The sequence below is a fragment of the Cervus canadensis genome, chromosome 10, assembly GCF_019320065.1.
Source record: "Cervus canadensis isolate Bull #8, Minnesota chromosome 10, ASM1932006v1, whole genome shotgun sequence".
Lineage (NCBI taxonomy): Eukaryota > Metazoa > Chordata > Mammalia > Artiodactyla > Cervidae > Cervus > Cervus canadensis.
Window position 1 is genome coordinate 37162645 of NC_057395.1, and position 20130 is coordinate 37182774.

Consider the following 20130-nt stretch of genomic DNA (forward strand, 5'->3'; position numbering starts at 1 on the left):
GGTGAGGTGCTGTGGGTAGGGTCAGGATGGGCTGGTTTCACCCTTTAAGCAGGCTCTGAGCCCCAGGGACTGCCCCTCGTTGTCGAGAGCCTGGCCTTGGGGTGATTCAGGCAGGAGAATAGGGACCCTGACTCTGAGAGCCCAATAGAGGATGTGGTTGGGGTATGGGCTCCAGAATGGTTGATTTACATATGAAAAACAGGCTCTGGAGGAGTTATTGACTATATCTAGGAATTAGCTAACCCTGGGAGGGGCAGTCCCTCCAGAGTCAGCAAAGCCACAGATGTCAGAGCACCAACTACAGAAACAAGGAAACAGCCCTCTTACACGGAATCCCAAGCTAGCATCTGTATCTTTTTGACATATCCCTGCCATTCTCTTGGGTTTTCCTAATTTTCTGGCACAAAAAGTCTGCCCTTCTTGTTTTAATATGAAGATCCATTTTGTCTGGCTTGTGAGCTTAGAATTGTTTTAACTTTCAAAAATCCAAAAGGAGAAAAAACAACAACGCTTAATTTCAAGTTCCTTGTTGCTGTTGCGTCACTCAGTCATGTTCAACTCTTTGCAACACCATGGACTGCAGCACACCAGGCTTCCCTGTTCTTCACTATCTCCTGGAGTTTGCTCAGACTCATTGAGTTGGTGATGCCATCCAACCATCTCAAGCTCCTTAAGGATTTCTAAATCCTGGCAACTGTGGGTTGGAGGTAGGCAATATTGTCTCCTCTGAGGATGTGGGTCTCAGACGCCAGAGAAAGGATCTAGGAAAAACTATGGGAGCATTAAGTCTCTATGATCCTGTGTTTTCCTCATGGGTCACCTCATCATTTCATCTGTAGGGCATCTTAGGGAACAAAGTGGTTCTATTCCACTGGGTTTGGACCTAGTCTTTTCTTGGGAGTTCGGGCAAAGTCATATTTAGGTCTGGAGATGTTGACCTATGGGATAGGACACTGGCTCATAAGACTGTGCTTGCGGGGAGCCGTCAAAGCGGAGAAGCAAATATAGTATATTAACACAGATATATGGAATCTAGAAAGATGGTACTGATGAACCTATTTGCAAGAGCAGCAGTGGAGACACAGACATAGGGACCAGACTTGTGGACATGGCAGGGGTAGGGGGGAGGAAGAAGCAGGTGGGATGTGTGGAAAGAGTAACCTGGAAACATACATTGAAAGTGAAAGTGAAAGTGAAGTCGCTCAGTCGTGTCCGACTCCTTGCGACCCCACGGACGGTACCCCACTGGGCTCCTCCATCCATGGTATTCTCCAGGCAAGAATACTGGAGTGGGTTGCCATTTCCTTCTCCAGGGGATCTTCCCGACCCAGGGATCGAACCCAGGTCTCCCGCATTTCAAGCAGACGCTTAAACCTCTGAGCCACCAGGGAAGCCTGGAAACATACATTACCATATGTAAATAGGTAGCCAGTGGGAATTTCCTGTGTGACTCAAGGAACTCAAACCTGGGCTCTGTGACAATCTAGAGGGGTGGGATGGGGAGGGAGGTGGGAGGGAGGTTCAAGAGGGAGGGAACATATATATACCTATGGCTGATTCATGCTGATGCTTGGCAGAAACCAACACAATATTGTAGGACAATTATCCTTCAATTAAAAATAAATAAATTAAATTATATATTAAAAAAGGAGGGAAGGGGGAACAGTACTGAAATCTCACGTGAAAACGACAGCAATTGAGCTAGACCCGAGATCACATCAATTATGGGTGGACAGCCTGACCTCTTCTTTCTCCAAGTGTGGAGCACAGACCAGCAACCCCGGCATCGTCCAGAAACTTGGTAGACATGCAGACTCTTGGGCTCTGCCCCAGACTTGCTGAATCAGAATTCTTGTTTGAACATGATCCTGGGTGTTCCTGGGTGTCTTACAGTTTGAGCAACACTGCTCCAACAGCCCAACCTACTGATCTAGAGCTTTGGGAGTGACAGGAGACAGAGTCTGTTCTGACAACCAGGTGAAGAAACCCAGCAGAACCTTTGAATCTTTCCACCTGGCTTCAGAAGGGTCACCAGCACCAAGAGCAGAGGAAGAATGGAGGCGAAATGGAAGAATTATCATTCTATGTTGTGTGGAGTCTGTTCAAGGTGCTGGGCACTTTGTTTTCTTAAAATAAATTCCTATAAAACCAGATACAATCCTGTTCATAAAAGCATGTGGGGATAGGATTAGTGCTCTTGGAGAATAGATCTCAGAGAGCTCCCTGCCCCTGCCACCGCTTGAAGACACAGCAGGGGATGCCATCTAGGAACCAGGAAGCTGGTCCTTGCTAGATTCCCAATCTGCTGATGCACTGACCTCGGACTTCCCAGGCCTGAGGACCGTGAGAAACAGATGCCTGTTTAAGTCGCCAGTTTGCTGTTCTTTTGTTATAACAGCCCAAGGTAGATTGCACATCTCACCCACAACATAGTCATGTTTCTGGAGGCCAGTGGTAGCAGCCATTGAGGCAGGAACTCCTCCCTGGGCCTCACCCATGTACAGTGGGGAAGATGTCTGTAAAATCAAACCACCTCTCTCTTCTTCCTGATGAAAGTTTCTCAGTCATGTCTGACTCTCTGCCACCCCATGGACTGTAGCCCACTAGGCTCCTCTGTCCATGGAATTCTCCAGCAAGAATACTAGAGTGGGTTGCCAGGCCCTTCTCTAGGGGATCTTCCCAACCCATGGATCAAACCCAGATCTCCCTCATTGCAGGCAGATTCTTTACTGTTTGGGCCACCAGGGAAGCCCTTCTTTCAGAGCCTTAGGACAAATCACGTCTTCGGGGCCAGACAGTGGACACCCTCACCAGGCGATCTGGCCCTGAGGAAGCTTGGTGAGGGATTAACTTTTGGAATCTTCGTCTCATTTGTCTAGGCTGAGATCCCTTTTAACATTTGGGTTTCCCAACCCAAGTATAATTTGTACGAGTCAGAAAAACCCTCTGTGTCCCCCAACTCATTAAGTACACCTGCTTTGCAAAAACAGCTTCATTGTTCTTAGGTTGTGGAGATTCCATCTTTCCTGCTAAACCCATGTTTGTCTCACTCTCCCCACCAGGGCCCCTGCCTCCCCATGCTATGCCATCTGCTTCCACCTGTCAGTCTCACAGGATGCTGTCCCCTCTGCAGTATGCATGGCTCCGTTCTGTAAGTCTGTGGTTTCCCACCACTACCCAAGAGAAAAAGGAACAGGGGCCAGCAGATGACACTTCACCCCACATCCACTTGGTCTGTTCTGTCCAGTGGACTTTCCACAAAACTTCGGCTTGTTTTTCTTTCAGTTTCTCTGTCTGCTGGCCAGGGCTCCTTCATGACCTTGTAGCATGGATTCCTGCTCACCTTAATGGGTCTTTGTGAAACACAGAATACAGAACAAGAATTCTTTCATTTGTCCTGCATTCTTTCTCTGCTCTTAGCCCTAGTGAACTTTCTGAAGCCAGGTGGAAAGATTCAAAAGTTCTACTGGATTTCTTCACCTGGTTGTCAGAAATGGAAACTTCTGGGTGGACCCGGGTGCTCTTGTTAGTTTTTGAAACTCTAGTGAATTCCAATGTGCCCCTGCCTTCCTGGCTGTGATGGCAGCAAGGACTCTTATCTAGATTCCAGGGGCCATGAAAGCCAGAGATGGATCTAGAAGGTAGAAGGATGGTCTAGGGAGTTAAGAAAAGCAGACATACTGGAGCAGTGATACAGGTAGGGCAGGGAGCCCGTGGAGTCTGGGCGTGGAGCTCTGGGTAGGGGGTGGTGGGGGAAACATCTGCCCTGGCTGCCCCAGGGGTCTTTCTCAGCTGGGGAAGGAGCAGGTGGTTCCCTGGGGCCTGAGCTGGAGGGAAGGTAAGTTCAGGTTTGTGGGGAGTGCTAGGGGACTCCTCTGGGGACTGCACTCAAAGCTGGCTGCTGCTTTGTTATTTTCATTCATTGGTTTTGTTTTAGATTCCACAGAATAGAAACAGACACAGATGCAGAGAACAAACCAGTGGTTTTCCCAGGGGAGGCGGGGAAAGGGGCTGATCGGGGAGGGGGATTTAGAGTTACAAGCCGCTGTGCTGTGCTTAGTCACTGTCGTGTCCGACTCTTTGTGACCCCATGGACTGTAGCCCACCAGACTCCCCTGTCTGTGGGAATTCTCCAGGCAAGAATACTGGAATGGGTTGTCATGCCCTCCTACAAACTATGAGGTATAAAATAAATAAGTAATAAACATGTAATGTACAGCACAGGGAATATAGCCAATATTGTATAACTTTATTTGAGATGTATAATCTATAAAAATAACAAATTACTGTGTCGTATACTTGAATCTATGTAACATTATAAATCAACTAGGCTTCAATTAAAAAATAGGAAAAACTGGTTGTTGCTAGGAACCAGGCCTGATGCCAAGGGTGCCTTGAGAGGTGTCCCTGCAGCCTCTGGGGCCCTTGCAGAGAAGGGCTGCTCCTGGGAGTACATGTGGCAGGGGGCATGACCCAGGAGACCACTGAGGGCTGAGGGCTGGCAATACCAGTTGTGACAGGGGCTAATCAGACCCAGAGCCCCTGTTTGATAATACGGCATTTGTCAAAAACTCTTTTTCTATCTCAAAATGAATGGTTAATAGAACCTCCTTCACTCGAAGCTCGTTTTTACGTCCACATGATGGATGATACCATGGATGGGTGATTCCAATGCCCCTCTGCTCAAAGCCACCAGGGACTCGCCTGCTCCAGCGTGGATGGCCAGAGGTACGTAGTATGGGTGACTCATTGACTGTAGTGTAGACTCAACGTGATTAATGAGATTTCACAAAATTGTCAACAACTCTTAGCAAAGTAACAAATAGCACAGAAAACTATCTTCCTTTGATTAGCAACAAAATGTACTAGAACATTCAGTGTATTTGTAACCATGTGGAAAATGCTTGCATTTGTGTGTGAAATGGAATTATGTTCCAGGCTGGGCAATTCTGGGTTTGTCAGCTTCATGAATGTTCAGTTATTTGACAACCAGACAGGGCCACGGGTTGATTTTCAAGTTGAGGGGCTGAAGGGAGCAAAACAGTGTCTGGTACTCAAGACCATCATATTTCATTACTGCTTCCCCTGTTGTTATGAAAACCCCACCATCCCACCGCAGGGAGGAGGGGAGAGAGGGGCCATATTTTGTTGATCAACTCTAGGAACCAAGTTATAGGTGTAGTGATTTACATACATCTTTCAATAGAGATAAATTTGATGAATAATATTATGTAAGTTACAGGTGTACACTATAATACACAAAATTTAAAGGTTATACTTTTTGTTATTATTGTTGTAGTTGCTAAGTTATGTCTCTTTTGTGACCCCATGGACTGTAGCCTACCAGGCTTCTCGGTCCATGGAATTTTTCAGGCAAGAATACTGGAGTGGATTGCCATTTCTTTCTTCAGGGGTTCTTCCTGACCCAGGGATTGAATCTGCATCTCCTGCATTTGCAGGCAGGTTCTTTACCACTGAGTCACCAGGGAAATTCCATATTCCTTTTACATTTATTTAAAAATATTGACTATATTCTCTGTGCTGTACAGTAGAGCCTCGTAACTTATCTGTTTTAAACTTTAGTAGTTGGTCCTTTGTAATCCTTCCCCTATTGTGCCCCTCCCACCTCCCCTCTTTCCAATTTTAATCTCTACTTTGTTCTCTATATTTTTAAGTCTGTTTGTTTTTCGTTATATTCATTAGTCTTTCTTTATTCAAGCCTTGAAACACCTTTAATTGGGGTGTATTCTAACAGTTGTTTCACAAATGGAGAACGAGAGGTTCAGAGAGGGCAGGTAACTTGCTTAAACTCACACAGCCAGAGAGTAGAGGAGCCTGAATGTGAGTTAAGTCTGTTTCAACTCACAGCTGAACATGAGCAAAAAGGTGCAAACAGTGAAGACAAAGAGGCAGAGGACCTCTCTGGTCAGATCTCCTCTGGAAGCTCAATGAAAAGGAAAGGGTGTTTGGTTGGTTCCTTTGCAGTTTTGGGCGTGGCTTAGGAGTTGCTCTGCCTGGAGATGTGGAATTAACCAGGTGAGTTCTTGGGATTCATCCCAACTCTATGAATTCTCTTGTTATGAAAGCTCCTTCGTTTTTTAAAAAAGAAATTTCAGCAGTGAACACTTTGGATTGTCAAGTACACTTTTTTTCTCTGAATTGCATATTAGTAAGGTTTTAAGTGGGCAAACCATCAGGAGGACATTCATCCCTGAAACCGGAAGTTTGTCCTTTGGATCCTTGGCCCTGGTTTTACCGGGTTCCATCACTGCGGCTGAGGAGCTGGCTGGCCTCAGTTTTGGCTGACCTCGGATGCGAGGACTGCTTCTTTATTCGGGATATTGCTTCCAAGAGGCTCTGGCCTCTGTGCCTTGTTCAGCACTCAGGTCTCTCTGGGGACGTGGACCCAGGTGGTCCCAGCCTAATACTACACTACAGGCCGGCACTGGTGCAGAAACCCTCGGGGTCCAGCAATCCACACCCATCGCAGCAGAGATGTGGCCTCATTTAAGGACCTGTGAGGCCCATGGTGGCTCTGCTGCAGTCAGCGCAATGCACCCAACACCTCCAACACCTGCTCTGTGTCAGGCCCCAGACCCTTACGGCACTGACAGTGCCCAGAGCAGTCAGCCCCAGGGAGGAGACACCCACGCAAGGCTCTCCCACAAGTGTACGGCTCCAGAAGTATCACTGACTTACAAACAGTAGGTCCAAAGGGTTAGGAGCTGCTAGGCAAGTACAGAACAGTCAAAATGAACACTGCATTGAAATCTATCAGCAAACATCATTCAGGTTACAGAACTGAATTTTCCCCACTTTTCTGGAGTACATATATTCAGGGAATTTTAGAACTTAAGAGACTTAAGAAATCACCTATTACATTGGCATGTATTGCTTAAAACAAGGCGTCTATATCAGTGCTGTGACTGTGAACTAGCAAAAATGTATCCCAAGTAAGCTGTAGATCTGGTGTGGTTTCAGAATTCTAGGCAGAATTTGAATGGGATTTTTGTTAAGTGGTTGGTTATATATTATACGCAAGAATTTCTTGTCTTAGTTTTTTTCTTCACATTTTACCTGTATGCTCTCATGATGCTGTATTTTAACACATTATTGACTGGAGATGTATCAATACGTTTTTAGAGAGTGATACAGTTAACATCACTGTCTGAAGGTGTTAGAGATTAAAATTGATCTAAGGTTCATTATATAACTTACGATTGTCGTTACCATTCACATTTTGCTCTGTTGGGTTTTTGTTCCAACCTTGTGTATATTATAAACACAAGTTTATTGCCATAAAAGTTTCAAAAATGATACCTCACAAAATTTTGAGTGAAGAAGAATTTTTTGGTGAATTTTAAGCAGATACTTTCTCTAATTGTCTGAGCGACCTATATATTAGTGTCTCAAAAAATGATAGCCCTTCAGAATATAGTTCTGATTCAGACAATGTGAATATTAGACCAACAAAAAGACAAAAACCTTAGTTACTGATTCTGATACGGAGAGTGAAAATGGAACAGTGATGGAGACGACTTTACAGATGTGGCAGGTGTAACTATTTAATATAGTAACCTGCAAGTGTTAGTGAAATAACTAATTTTTGGCCAGCCAAAATAAAAATCGCCTGCCACAGGTATTATTTTCTTCAAAAACCCCTCTGCCAATAATGAGTTAAAAAGTGATGTTTGCTTTGGAATCTTGAATCTGGTCCTTTTGAGTTTCTGATGGGCTCAATTTATTAAATCCAATCATTGTATCTTTGCTTTCCTAGGCTGCCATCTACAGGCCACTCAGGGTAATAACATACATACCTCAGCAGAGAAGCTGGAGAGGAGGAAGGGGCTGCAGGGAGAGCAAAAATAATTGATTCTTCTTTCTCTGCTTTACTTTTTAAGGGATGCTTACACATATTGTGTTTGTGTCTCTACAAATATTTTGATTCTGGCATTGAAAGTCTAAATGGTCTTTCTACGCTCTTCTCTGGCTTCCTCACTTGAATACAACAGGAGGTCCCATTTGTCTCCAGTCCTAGAACCTTATTTAATTCATTAACTAAAATAAAATAAAGACAATCAGCTTCTGGGGACACAGCCTGGCCTCAGGAGCCCAGACTGCAGTATTGCAGGTGGCTTCGTCTCTGGCCTCCTGCCCCCATGGCCCTCTGCTGAAGGGGAGAAGGGATCCCTTTGCAAAATTTCAAACACTTAAATTTGAAGAGGGCTTTAGAGATTGTCTAGCAGTGATTCTGGTCTTCCCAGATGACTCAGTGGTAAAGAAGCTGCCTGCCAAGGCAGAAGACATGGGTTTGATCCCTGGGTTGGGAAGAGCCCCTGAAGAAGGAAATGGCTACCCTCTCCAGTATTCTTACCTGGAAAATCCCATGGACAGAGGAGCCCGGCAGGCTACACACAGTCCATGGGGTCGCAGAGCTGGACACAACTTAGTGACTGAACAATAAACCAGTGATTCTAGCCTAGAAAACTAGCTTCCTGTGGCCATAATTGCTCCAGAACTGTAATTCGCGATGGTTGATCTTTTCCCCAAGTCCTGGGGAAAAAAATAACAAGTAGAATGTTCTCAACTTACAGTCTTCTCCCATGCAGTCTTCTTATTTTTATTTATTTATTTTTTTTTTTTGCAGTCTTCTTAAATCATTTTATCTACTGCCCGTGTCTAACTGAACAGGCAACAAGACTTGAGATGGAGACTCTGGGGGCAGATGAACGGGGGTCAGCAGCAGCTCCCTCCCTCCTCCCCCCAAAACTCAAATAAAACACAGAGATTTCAACCAGTCTAACAGGACTACGGAGATAAGATCTACTTTTCTTTTTTTTGCTGGAATTTTAAAACAATTTCTTATGATAAAATGAAATCTATCAGAACTCCATGAGGCGCTCACATGGCTGGCTGCACTTTAGGACTCAGGCGAATCTGTCAGCCCAAACCCCTCATTTCACAGAGGAAGCAGCACAGGCCCAGAAAGGTGAGGTGAGAGAGCAGAGCAACAGGGCTGGTGACTGAGAGAACTGGGCCCTTCTCCCATCAGCTTCCGTCACATCCGGTCCAGCCTGTGTCACTTCCGGTCCAGCCTGTGCTGCTTCCGGGACTACAGACGAGTTCTCCCAGGTGAAATTCCATCCATGCAAACAGGCTCCTTTTACTGAGACGTGCCATGTCCGGAAGCCACCCGCTCAGGTGTGCAGGGCAGCTGCCACCCGGGGCACTTGGTAGCCCCCACTTCCCCCCGCAGGAAGTGACTTGGTGACTTGTCCTAGTGGAAGGCTCTCCCTGCAGGGGAGTTTAGGGCACTCAGTGCTGCTTGGGAAGGCAGGCATATGGACCCGTCTAGGGTCCTGGGGAGGAGAGGGAGCACCCCCATGTGTGAAGGGTGGTGGGCTCTTCATGTCCGACTCTGCATTCCCACGAACAGTAGCCCACCAGGCTCCTCTGTCCATGGAATTTTCCAGGCAAGAATACTGGAGCAGGTTACCATTTCCTTCTCCAGGGGATCTTCCCGACCCAGGAATCGAACCCATGCCTCCCGCATTGCAGGCAGATTCTTAACTGACTGAGTCACCAGGGAAGCCCCAGAGGGAAGACAAGGACCATCTTTTTCCTTAACTGTCACTAATGAGCTCTGACCTCCATGTTGCTAAATCAATGGCCAGCTCTCAGCCTTCAACTTGCTTGACCTCAGGGCCCTATTACCCCCATGCACGGTCTTCACTTGGCTTCCCTCTCTTATTTTCGCTCTCCCATTGGTCCCGCCTCTTCCGTGCTGGGTCTCTGGCTGCTACTGACACTCAGTCTGTCTTGGAGTTCCTGGCCTCTTCCCCCTTTGTCACCACTTGCTCCCTCGAGGTCTCACCTGCCCCTTGTCTGTAAACAGCATCCATATAGTAACTCCCAAATGTCTAGCCCAGCCCAGACCTCTCTCCCAAAGCACACGTATATGTATCCAACTCCCTACTGGATACCTTCACATGAATGCTCAGGAGACAGCAACCTGGATGTGTACAAATTCCCCCCATATCTGCCCCACCTACAACTTTGCCCCATCCCAGGCATCGGCAGCTCCATAGGTCAGTTTCTTAGGCAAAAAATCTTTGACTCCTCTTCTCATATCTCACCTCCAGTGTACCAGGAATTCCAAAGGTTCTGCCTTCAGCCTATCCTCTGACTCAGATCACTCCTCACCTCCTGGCTGCCTGCTGTTACCAGACTCAGGTTTGGCTACTTCCCACTCTTGAAAGATGAGTGTGAGTTGGAAAGGAAAGCCTGCTTCATTCAGGAGGCCAGAAACCTGGGAGAAGGTGAACTCATGTCTGAAACCCAACTTCAAAGATTCCGCTCCACCATGGAAGTTTTTAAAGGGAGAGTTATTTGGGGGAGGGAATCAGAGTCTTCCTTATCTTCCACTGTCTGTAGACTTTCTTCTGATTGGTAGGTAGTGAGGTAAGAGGGTGGTGCTCCAGGAATCTCATGCTTAGGATGCATTCACCATCCTCCACCTGGGTGAGGGCCTTAGTTCCTACAGAAGAACCCAAAGATATTGCTACATGTATTTCTTGAGGAGGAGCCAGAACCCTGTCCCTTGACTGCACCATTTTTTTTTAAGGTTTGTATTTGCTTTTTTTAATTGAAGTATAGTTGTTTTACACTGTCATGTTAGTTTCAGTTACATAAAATTATACACACACACATAAATGGCTTCCCTGGTGGCTCAGATGGTAAGGAATCTGCCTGCAATTCGGCAGACCTGGGTTTGATCCCTGGGTTGGGAAGGTCCCCTGGAGGAGGGCATGGCAACCTACTCCACTATTCTTGCTTGGAGAATCCCCATGGACAGAGGAGCCTGATGGGCTACAGTCCTTAGGGTCGCAAAGAGTAGGACGTGACTGAGGGACCACAGCATATATTCAGATTCTTTCCCTTGCAGGTTATTATCAAATATTGAGTAGAGTTCCCTGTGGTCTATAGTAGGTCCTTGTTGGTTATCTATTTTATACATAGTAAGGTTTGTGTTAATCGATCCTCCTAATTTATCCCTCCCCTACTTTCCCTTTGGTAACCATAAACTTGTTTTCTATGTCTGTGGGTCCATTTGTGCTTTGTAAATGAGTTCATTTGTGTAACTTTTTTTCAGACTCCACATGTAAGTGGTATCATATGCTTATTTGTCTTTTTCTGTCTGATTTATTCACTCAGTATGATAACCTCTAGGTCCATCCATGTTGCTGCAAATGGCAGCATTTCATTCTTTTTAATAGATTAGTAGCATTCCATTGTACAATGCACCACATCTTCTTTATCTGTTGATGGACATGAAGGTTGCTTTCATGTCTTGGCTATTGTAAATAGTGCTGCTATGAACATAGGGGTGCATGTATCTTTTCCAGTTATACTTTTCTCTGGATATATGCCCAGGAGTGAGATTGCTGGATCATATGGTAACTCTAGTTTTAGTTTTTTTAATGAACATCCATGCTGTTCTCTGCAGTGTCTGCACCAATTTGCATTCTTATCGACAGTGTAGGAGGTTCCCTTTTCTCCGAACCCTCTCCAGCATTTATTATTTGTAGACTTTTTTTGGCAGACTTTTTGATGCATTTTGTTTCTTGGCAGTTCCTCCCTTGTCTCTGTACCCCCTCCCTTCCCTGATTATCAACTGTGTGAACCTTCCCTTTGGAACTCAGCGAAGGTCAAGGAGTCTGGATGAACTCTTATCTCCTCCAAGCAAGAAGTGGTGGTGTGGTGGGTAGGGAAGACATGGAGAGGGTTTGTGCTGGGACCCGCAGAGTCCTGCCTTGGTTCACCCCAGCCCCCACCAGCCTCAGGCTGCCTGGATCACTGCAGGGCTTCTGCTTGGCCTCGTTTCTACTCTTATTTCTCCCGGCAGGGTTATCTCCTGAGATGCTGACACCAAGGTGGCATCAAATGAGGGAGGATTTTGTGAGGGGATCTGCCCCTGAGGAAATATCGGGAAAGGGAACAGGAGGCAGGGAAAACCATGAAGCTGCCAGGTGAGGCAGCCCCCAGGTGAAGAGGAAAGGCAGGTAGACAGATGCCAGGAGGACACTGGCTCTGAAGGTGCGCATATCTCTGGCAACCCCCTCCCCGCTCCTGTCCTGAAGAGGGGTTCGTGTTTCCCAGGTCAGTGTGTGCCTCTGAGCCCTTCTCTGCTTTGTCATTGGTCAGGAGCAGCCTTCAGAATCACAGCCTCAGCATAGACCTGGGTCTCACATTCTGGCAGTGATTCAGATACATAAAAGAATATATATACCCACGCACGCACAATGGGTATATATATATTCTTTTATATAACTGAATATATATATATATATAATATATATATTCTTTTTCAGATTCTTTTCCCTTGTAGGTTATTATAAAAGATTGAGTTCCTTGTGCTCTACAGTTGGTCAGTTTCACCCTCATGGAATGGGAGTCTGGGAGGCCCCCACTAAACCACCACCCCATAGGATCTTGTCCCAACCCGGGACTTTTCTCTTTGACTTTCACGCCCAAGTCATCTTCCCATCACAGGTGAGAGGTGATCTCCCTGTGAGGCCTGCACCTGCCGCTTGCTCCACCTGGGTTGCTTTCCCTGAAGACTGGCTTGACTTCTGTACCCCCCAACCCCCTTCTCCACTTCCTGTTTCAGGGAGGCCCATCCTGACCATGTTTTTAATATGTCTACTTGCATCTCCCATACGTGCACTTCTGTGCCCCTTCATCCGTGTGTCCTTTGTTTGTGACAGGCTGTATAACTACAGACTTACTATGTCTGTTTTAATGGCCCCTGTCCCTCCCTGGAATGTCAGCTGCATGAGCAAGCGGTCTTGGTTTTGTGTATTAATATGATCCAAGTGCCCAGAACAGTGTCAGGCACATGGGAGACCATAAATTTTGGCTGAATCAGTGTTGCCTCTCACTTGCCCCTTTCTGTATATGTTTCTCTATCAGTTCCCTGTCTCTGCTGTTGGTGGAGGGTCAACACTCACTTCCAAGGCCCCATTCTGGGGGCAGGGCTGGTGGCCTCTTTCATGCCCCCATGAACCCTGCCCCCTGGGCCTCATGCATTTGTAGCCTCCCCATCCCTTATCTTCTCCAGGTGGGTCTGTGTGGCCAGGAGGTCACAGCAGAAGTGATGGTAGGTCATTTCCGAGGTTTCAGCATAGAGACCTGGTGGCTTCTCTGTGCTGTCCCTCAGATCACCTACCCTGGGGGATGCTAGTTGCCATGTCATGAAGACACCTAGATGGCTCAGGAGAAGCCCACAGGGGAGGAACTGAGGCTTGGGGGCGCGTGGCCCCAGGAGGGACCCACATGTGGGGAGGCAGAGCCCCGGCGAAAGTCGAGTCTTCAGAAGATGCAGCTCCAGCCCACATCTGCCCTGTGGGAAGTCCGGAACCCATGCATCCCTGCTGAACTGCTCTTGGTGCCTGACCTTCAGAAAATGTGGGATATTGTCCATGTCTGTGGTTCTAAGCTGCTAAGTTTTGGTAATTTGCTCAGGCATCAATAGATAACGAGTACAGTGGGTATTAATATCATTCACTTGATTTCAGAGATAATGAAGCTGAAACTCATAGAAACTGACCTGCCTAAGTTCCTGTACCACAGACGGAGCAGGCAGGGCTTCACTCTCTGGAAGGGCCAGAGTCCACTTATCCCCACAAATCACTTTCAGCTCTGCATTTTGTATGTTGGAGGTGAAAGGTCATGGCAGAGGGAGACTAGCGTGGGCTTGTTAATTAAATCAGGAAGATGAGCTGTTGTTCAGTTGCTAAGTCATGTCCTACTCTTTGCGACTCCATGGACTGCAGCACGCCGGGCTTCCCTGTCCTTCACTATTTCCTGGAGTTTGCTTAAACTCATGTCCATTGAGTCAGTGATGCTATCTAACCATCTCATCCTCTGTCTTCCCCTGCCCTCAATCTTTCCCAGCATCAGGGTCTTTTCTTCGCATCAGGTGGCCAAAGTATTGGAGCTTCAGCTTCAGCTTCAGTCCTTCCAAGGAATATTCAGACGAGGCTCAGCTACAAAAAACCAGAGAGTGGGTCACTAGGTAATGAGACCTCCAGAAGAGCTGAAAAACAGAACCACATGCCTGGTCGATCTGCATCCGTATCCTTTGGCTCAGAACATCCAGCCCCACGTCTGTCTAAAAAACGACATCAGGCCAGAGGAATGCGAAACCTGTCTGCCCCACGAGTCGTACCTCTCTACCCGTCTGTAATAAAGCCAATCTCGCATCCATTTCAACTTGGCCAGGCTTTCTGTCAGGTTTGCGGCTGTGTTTGCTTGCAGTAACCAAGGCTTTAAAATCTCAGTGATGCGATCTTGCCCGCTGCACCTCTCATTTTAAAAATGCATGGATGTGGCAAAGCAATTAAGACATTTTGTTTCAGCTCCTGATTTGACTTCTCTACTCCCCAACTCTTTTGCAGTATTCATTCCGCTGAGTTAAAAAGAAACCTGGTCAGAACCGCCTTTTTATTACAGTGGTCAGCAGCTTCCCTTTGTTGTGCTTTATCTGTACGATGGGGGCCAGGGTTTACCGGTTGATCAGTGAGAGCTGGCATGCATCACCCCCTCCTCCCCTGGAGTCTGGGCTCAGCGGGAGGCCACTGGGCCGTGGCAACTCCCCAATGACATTATTTCTATTAAATGACAGCCGAGGGTTTATGGGGTGTTTCTGGCCCCAGCTCAGTGGAACCAGCAGGGGTGGGGGCGGGGCCGCTTCCTGTCTCCTCAACCCAGTGGTTCCTGCTTCACCAGGAAAGATCACAAGACTATTTGATGTCGGTTCTTGGAACAGCAGTCAGTTAATTAAAACTGCTGAGTGTTTGAACACATGGAAGGTGTCGGGCACATCACTGCCAGCGCACGCTGGTGTCAGACAGACAGAGGCCCTCAGGGGAGCAGGGGGGTGGAGGAGGCAGACACACGGCAGCATCTTCTCCTGGACAAATGCCCCTGACTCTTCTGCCAGCGAGTCTTTCAACCTGAGAACTAATTGTGGAAACGAAATGACCAGTTTGATTTCAGCTCTTCATCTTTCCCGTCTGAAGGCAGCCCCATGGTGGGGGGGAAGGGAGAGGGGCAAACAGGACATCAGGGGTTCTGATTGACCTCTGAACTTGGCAATTGTCATGACTAATGCTGTCCCCAAACGCACGTGTGTTAAGGATGTTGAAAATGGAGATACATGGTCACCAAATCGAGTCTTTTTTGAGAGACTCCTGTGTTTGGAGGCCTGGCTTCCTGTGCCAGACTGATCCTTGCATGTTGTCAGGCCTTGAAGGAGTCAGAAAGGACCAGTATCCTGGTGATTTCTTAGGTCTTGGGAGGTAATGGGGTTTGTTCTCTGCTTGTTTATGTCACTCAATTCAAAGCTGTTTATTAAGTGGCTCTGGGACCTGCTATCAGCTAATCTAGGTGCAGGGCCCAGGGGCTCCTGAAAATGTAGATAAAGACATTAAGATGTCTCTGCATCGAGGCAACAAAGATCCCACTTCCCTCCATGGCAGGGGCCCAACCCACGCCTGCCAAGGGCTTCATGGCCTGAGGTTTATGATAGTCACGAACTAGAACTGTGGCTTTCTGCTGAGTGCTATATAGTAAATTGTGAAGATGTAGTCAAAACTTTTTGTATTAAAATGGGCGTATTAAACATGGTCTGGGCCTTAATGAAAGTCATCTGAATGTATTTTCTACAATTAGCAAGATTGTAGAATCTTGTATATAGGGCTTCCCTGGTGGCTTAGTTGGTAAAAAAAAAAAAAAAAAAGTCTACCTGCAATGTAGGAGACCTGAGTTTGATCACTGGGTCGGGAAAATCTCCTGGAGAAGGAAACGGCAACCCACTCCAGTATTCTTGCCTGGAGACTGCCATGGACAGAGGAGCCTGGCAGGCTATAATCCATGGGGTTGCAAGACTCAGACATGACTTAGCAACTAAACCTACCTACCTATACACACAGACACATACACACATATATACATAGAGAGAGAGACTGTTTACTCTATGCCTGAATATCTTCACACATGCATACAAATTTTCTATTATAAATAGGCAGGAAGTCAAATTAGAAATGATTTATAAATCTAAGCATTAACCTCATGTTTGGAACGGGGCTATACTAGAATCACACTACCCAGTGTTCAAACATGGAAATATGAATAGTTTCCATCAGAAGACTCAACTGGGGAGTAATGGGTGGATGGTGAATCCCTGCCACTACTTCAGGTGCAGAAGGAAGACAGTCTTCACTTACATATCAGCCACACCAGTGAGTGACTGTTTTGAACCTGCTGCATTTTATCAGATGCATTCATCTGCTGATGTCCGATTGCAAGGCTGCTTACTATTTCAAAGAAAATTACATAAACACACTTAACCTGTGTTATTCCTTCCTTTGCAGTTTGGAGAGCTGGGAGGTTCAAGCTGGGGAATGGAGAAGCCTTCTGTATAGTTCTTTCTTTTACTCAATAGGCTTTATAGGTGAGAAGTGTGAGAATGAGTGAAGGCAGGAAGGGACCCAGGGCACATGGCTTGTCTGGGTTGGAGGTCATGAGGAAGTCAGTTTTTCCTCCTGGGCTAACAGGTAGCCTATCCCTCCCTACTGGCTGTTTCCCTCCACCTATAAACACCATCAGATCATTTTCTCCCCATGGAAACAAACAAACAAAAAACCAAACCCCAAATAAAAAATCACCAGAAACAAAACCTCCAGCCCTTCTTCCCCCGGGACCCTCAGTGCCCTCCTAGGACCACCCACTGCACGTCTCTTCTTTTCTCACACATGCATCTTAAAGACACCTGTGTTGGGCCATCTCTCTTACTGTCACCCCAGTCATCCCAGAGCAGCTGTCAATGGGCTTCTTCCTATTACTAATCCAGGGGCCATTTTTTCCGTCTTCTTGGTGACTTTCTTACTTTGTCCTTTCATGTTTCTGGACACTCCCCTGTCCTGCTTCTGACCACGGTCCCCTGAGTTGCCCTCCTGACTCTGAGACCCTCTGCTTTTGCTGGACACCCGCATCCCGGAGCTCGTCTGCTGCTCGTAGCACTTCTCACTTAACACCCAGTCCTGGGCCATGTGTTCCCCGCTCACAATCAACTACAGCCTGGGATGTCTCCCCAGTTACAATCTACAGTCTGGACATCACTTCAAAGCTTCGATCTGAATATCCAACTCCACCTGGAAGCACCACAGAAACCTCACATTAGCAAGTTCAAGGTGATTTCGTGATCAAGGTAGGGGCTGTGTCCTGGCCATCTTTGTATCTCTAGCACCCAGCATACAGGAGGCACTCAATAGTGAAGTAAGTCAGACAGAGAAGGAGAAATATCGTATAACATCCCTTATGTATGGGATCTAAAAAGAAATGACACAAATGAACTTCCTTACAAAACAGAAAGAGACTCACAGACTTAGAGAATGAACTTACGGTTGCCAGGATGAAGGATGGGGCAAAGGGATAGTTAGGGAGTTTGGGATGGACATGAACAACTGCTATAATTTAAATGAATAACCAACAAGGTCCTACTGTATAGCACAGGGAACTCTGCTCAATGTTATGTGACAGCCTGGAGGGGAGGGAAGTCTGGGGGAGAATGGATACATGTATATGTATGGCTGAGTCCCTTTGCTGACTAGTTGAAACTGTCACAACACTGTTAATTGGCTATACTCCAATACAAAACGAAAAGTTCAAAAAACAAAAAGAGGCACACAATACTCATTTGGTGGCTGAGTGAGGATCTTACTCAGAAAGCAGGATCAAGCAGAAATGTTTGAGAACCTAAGGAGCAGCTGACAGTTCCAAAGGGATGTGGAATGTGTCTAGCAGAACTACCAGCCTTGGTGATTTCTGCATCCCAGGCCCCTGGTGAGAACCACCTCCTCATTAGGCAGTGCTTCCTAGCACCAGCCAGTGGGTATCCTGGGTCAGCCAGCATCCTTGTCTTTTAATTAAAAATGATGACACCCTTGAAGATATGCACTGTCATAGCACTTGCCGAACATTTTGCATAAATTGCCTCATTTAATCACTACAACAAGGTAAGTATTAACTTCCCCATTTCACGGGTTCACAAACTAAACCTTAGAAAGTTTAAGGAACTTGAATGTGGTCACATAACTGTCCCCAACACTAATCTTCACCACTCAGCTTTGGACGTCTGTACCTTTGTTCTATTTGTTTTATGTAGTCATTGTTATTTCAGATTATCTGTTAAAGAACATGAGCCAGCAATGGATGGGTCTCTTAGACTATGTCAGAGGTGCTCTAGTAGTAAAAGTAATGCCAACAGGACAAGTAACCACAAACACAGGGCACATGCTGGATACACAGGCTCTTGCGGTGTTTCCCATGTATCAGGTTATTAATCGCTGCAGCCGTCCTTCGAGCAAGCGCTCTTATCAGGCCTATTTCACTTTCCCGAGGACAGCAGCTGGTATTGATGGAGCCTGAATTCAACCAGGTGGTCGCGCTCCAGAGTCAGGCTCTTAATCCCATCAGAACGAACAACAACCGGAAGAAGCTCCAAGGTTCCAAAGTGCATGGATGTAAGTTCTCTCGTTTAAGTTCTGTAATCCTAGAGCCACCCCATCCATCCCCTCAGTGCCCAGCGTGGACTTTCTAAAAATGGAATTTCAGACACTGCTTATTGAATGAATGACCTTGTGTGAAGGTGATATTGGGTGATGATGGCTTCATGCACCCATCACCCAAGTACTTTCTTTTTTATTTATTTATTTTTCCATTTATATTTATTAGTTGGAGGCTAATTACTTTACAATATTGTAGTGGGTTTTGTCATACATTGACATGAATCAGCCATGGATTTACATGTATTCCCCATCCCGATCCCCCCTCCCACCTCCCTCTCCACCTGATTCCTCTGGGTACCCAAGTACTTTCTTTTCCCTTTATTAAGAACTTTCAGGAGACAGGCTGCCTTAATCCAAAGAAAGTATTCCCAGTTGTCGGGGGCTGGGGGAAAGTGCTTTCAGTACATGGCTCTGGCCTCACCCCAACCCATGGTGACTCACTTTTGAAATTGTGGCATGCAGGATCTTTCATTGCAGCGTACAGGCTTGCGGCACACATGCTCCGAGGCATGGGAGATCTTAATTCCTCCCACCCCCACCCCCCAAGCAGGGATCCAACTCTCCCTGACTACTTGACTCTGGATGTAGTCAACATGACTACATGACTCTGTAGAGCCAACTCTACATGACTACTGGAAAAACCACAGCTTTGACTAGATGGACCTTTGTCGGCAAAGTATAAAGAAAGCTGAGTGCCGAAGAATTGATGCTTTTGAACTGTGGTGTTGGAGAAGATTCTTGAGAGTCCCCCAGACTGCGAGGAGATCAAACCAGTCAATCCTCAAGGAAATCAGTCCTGAATATTCATTGGAAGGACTAATACTGAAGCTCCAATACTTTTGCCACCTGATGCTTCAAAGAACTGACTCCTTGGAAAAGACCCTGATGCTGGGAAAGATTGAAGGCAGGAGGAGAAGGGGACAACAGAGAATGAGATGGTTGGATGGCATCACCGACTCAATGGACATGAGTTTGAGTAAGCTCCAGGAGTTGGCGATGGACAGGGAAGCCTGCTGTGCTGCAGTCCATGGGGTGGCAAAAAGTCGGACATGACTGAACGACTGAACTGAACTCACTGCCAGGGATCAAGCCCATGTCTCCTGCATTGCAAGGTGGATTCTTAACAACTGGACCACATTGAAGTCCCACCCACTTTTGATATTTGTGTTGAATGTGGGTATAGGGCTCCATCCCAGTGTACTTTCTGTTTCAGCCTTTGCACTTTGTTCTGGGTGACTCACGGGCCCAGTCCTTCTATTGAATTATTTGGTACATGACTAAACAGCCCTGATTTGACAGCCATGCCATTTGTACCATAAGGTTTGGGTTTTGTGCTGGCAACTTGCTCCCCTCCTGAAAGCTCACAGTTACAAGCTGGGAGATGGTTTCCAAGCGACCTCTGTCATGTTTAGACTTGCTTTTATGTTATAGATAGCAAGCAAAGCAGTTTCAGATGGCGTGTCTACTTTGGAAGAATTTATAAAGAAGGAAAACCTAA

The 20130-nt window shown here is 46.6% G+C and overlaps 1 long non-coding RNA gene across 1 annotated transcript in view; it reads left to right on the plus strand.

Moving 5' to 3' along the window:
* Positions 1-18584, plus strand: part of LOC122448515 — a 63671-nt gene extending 45087 nt beyond the window's left edge. The window contains exon 4 of the long non-coding RNA XR_006271643.1: positions 18470-18584. This is a non-coding gene — a long non-coding RNA (uncharacterized LOC122448515). The remainder of the gene's footprint in view (positions 1-18469) is intronic.
* Positions 18585-20130: the final 1546 nt, after the last annotated feature.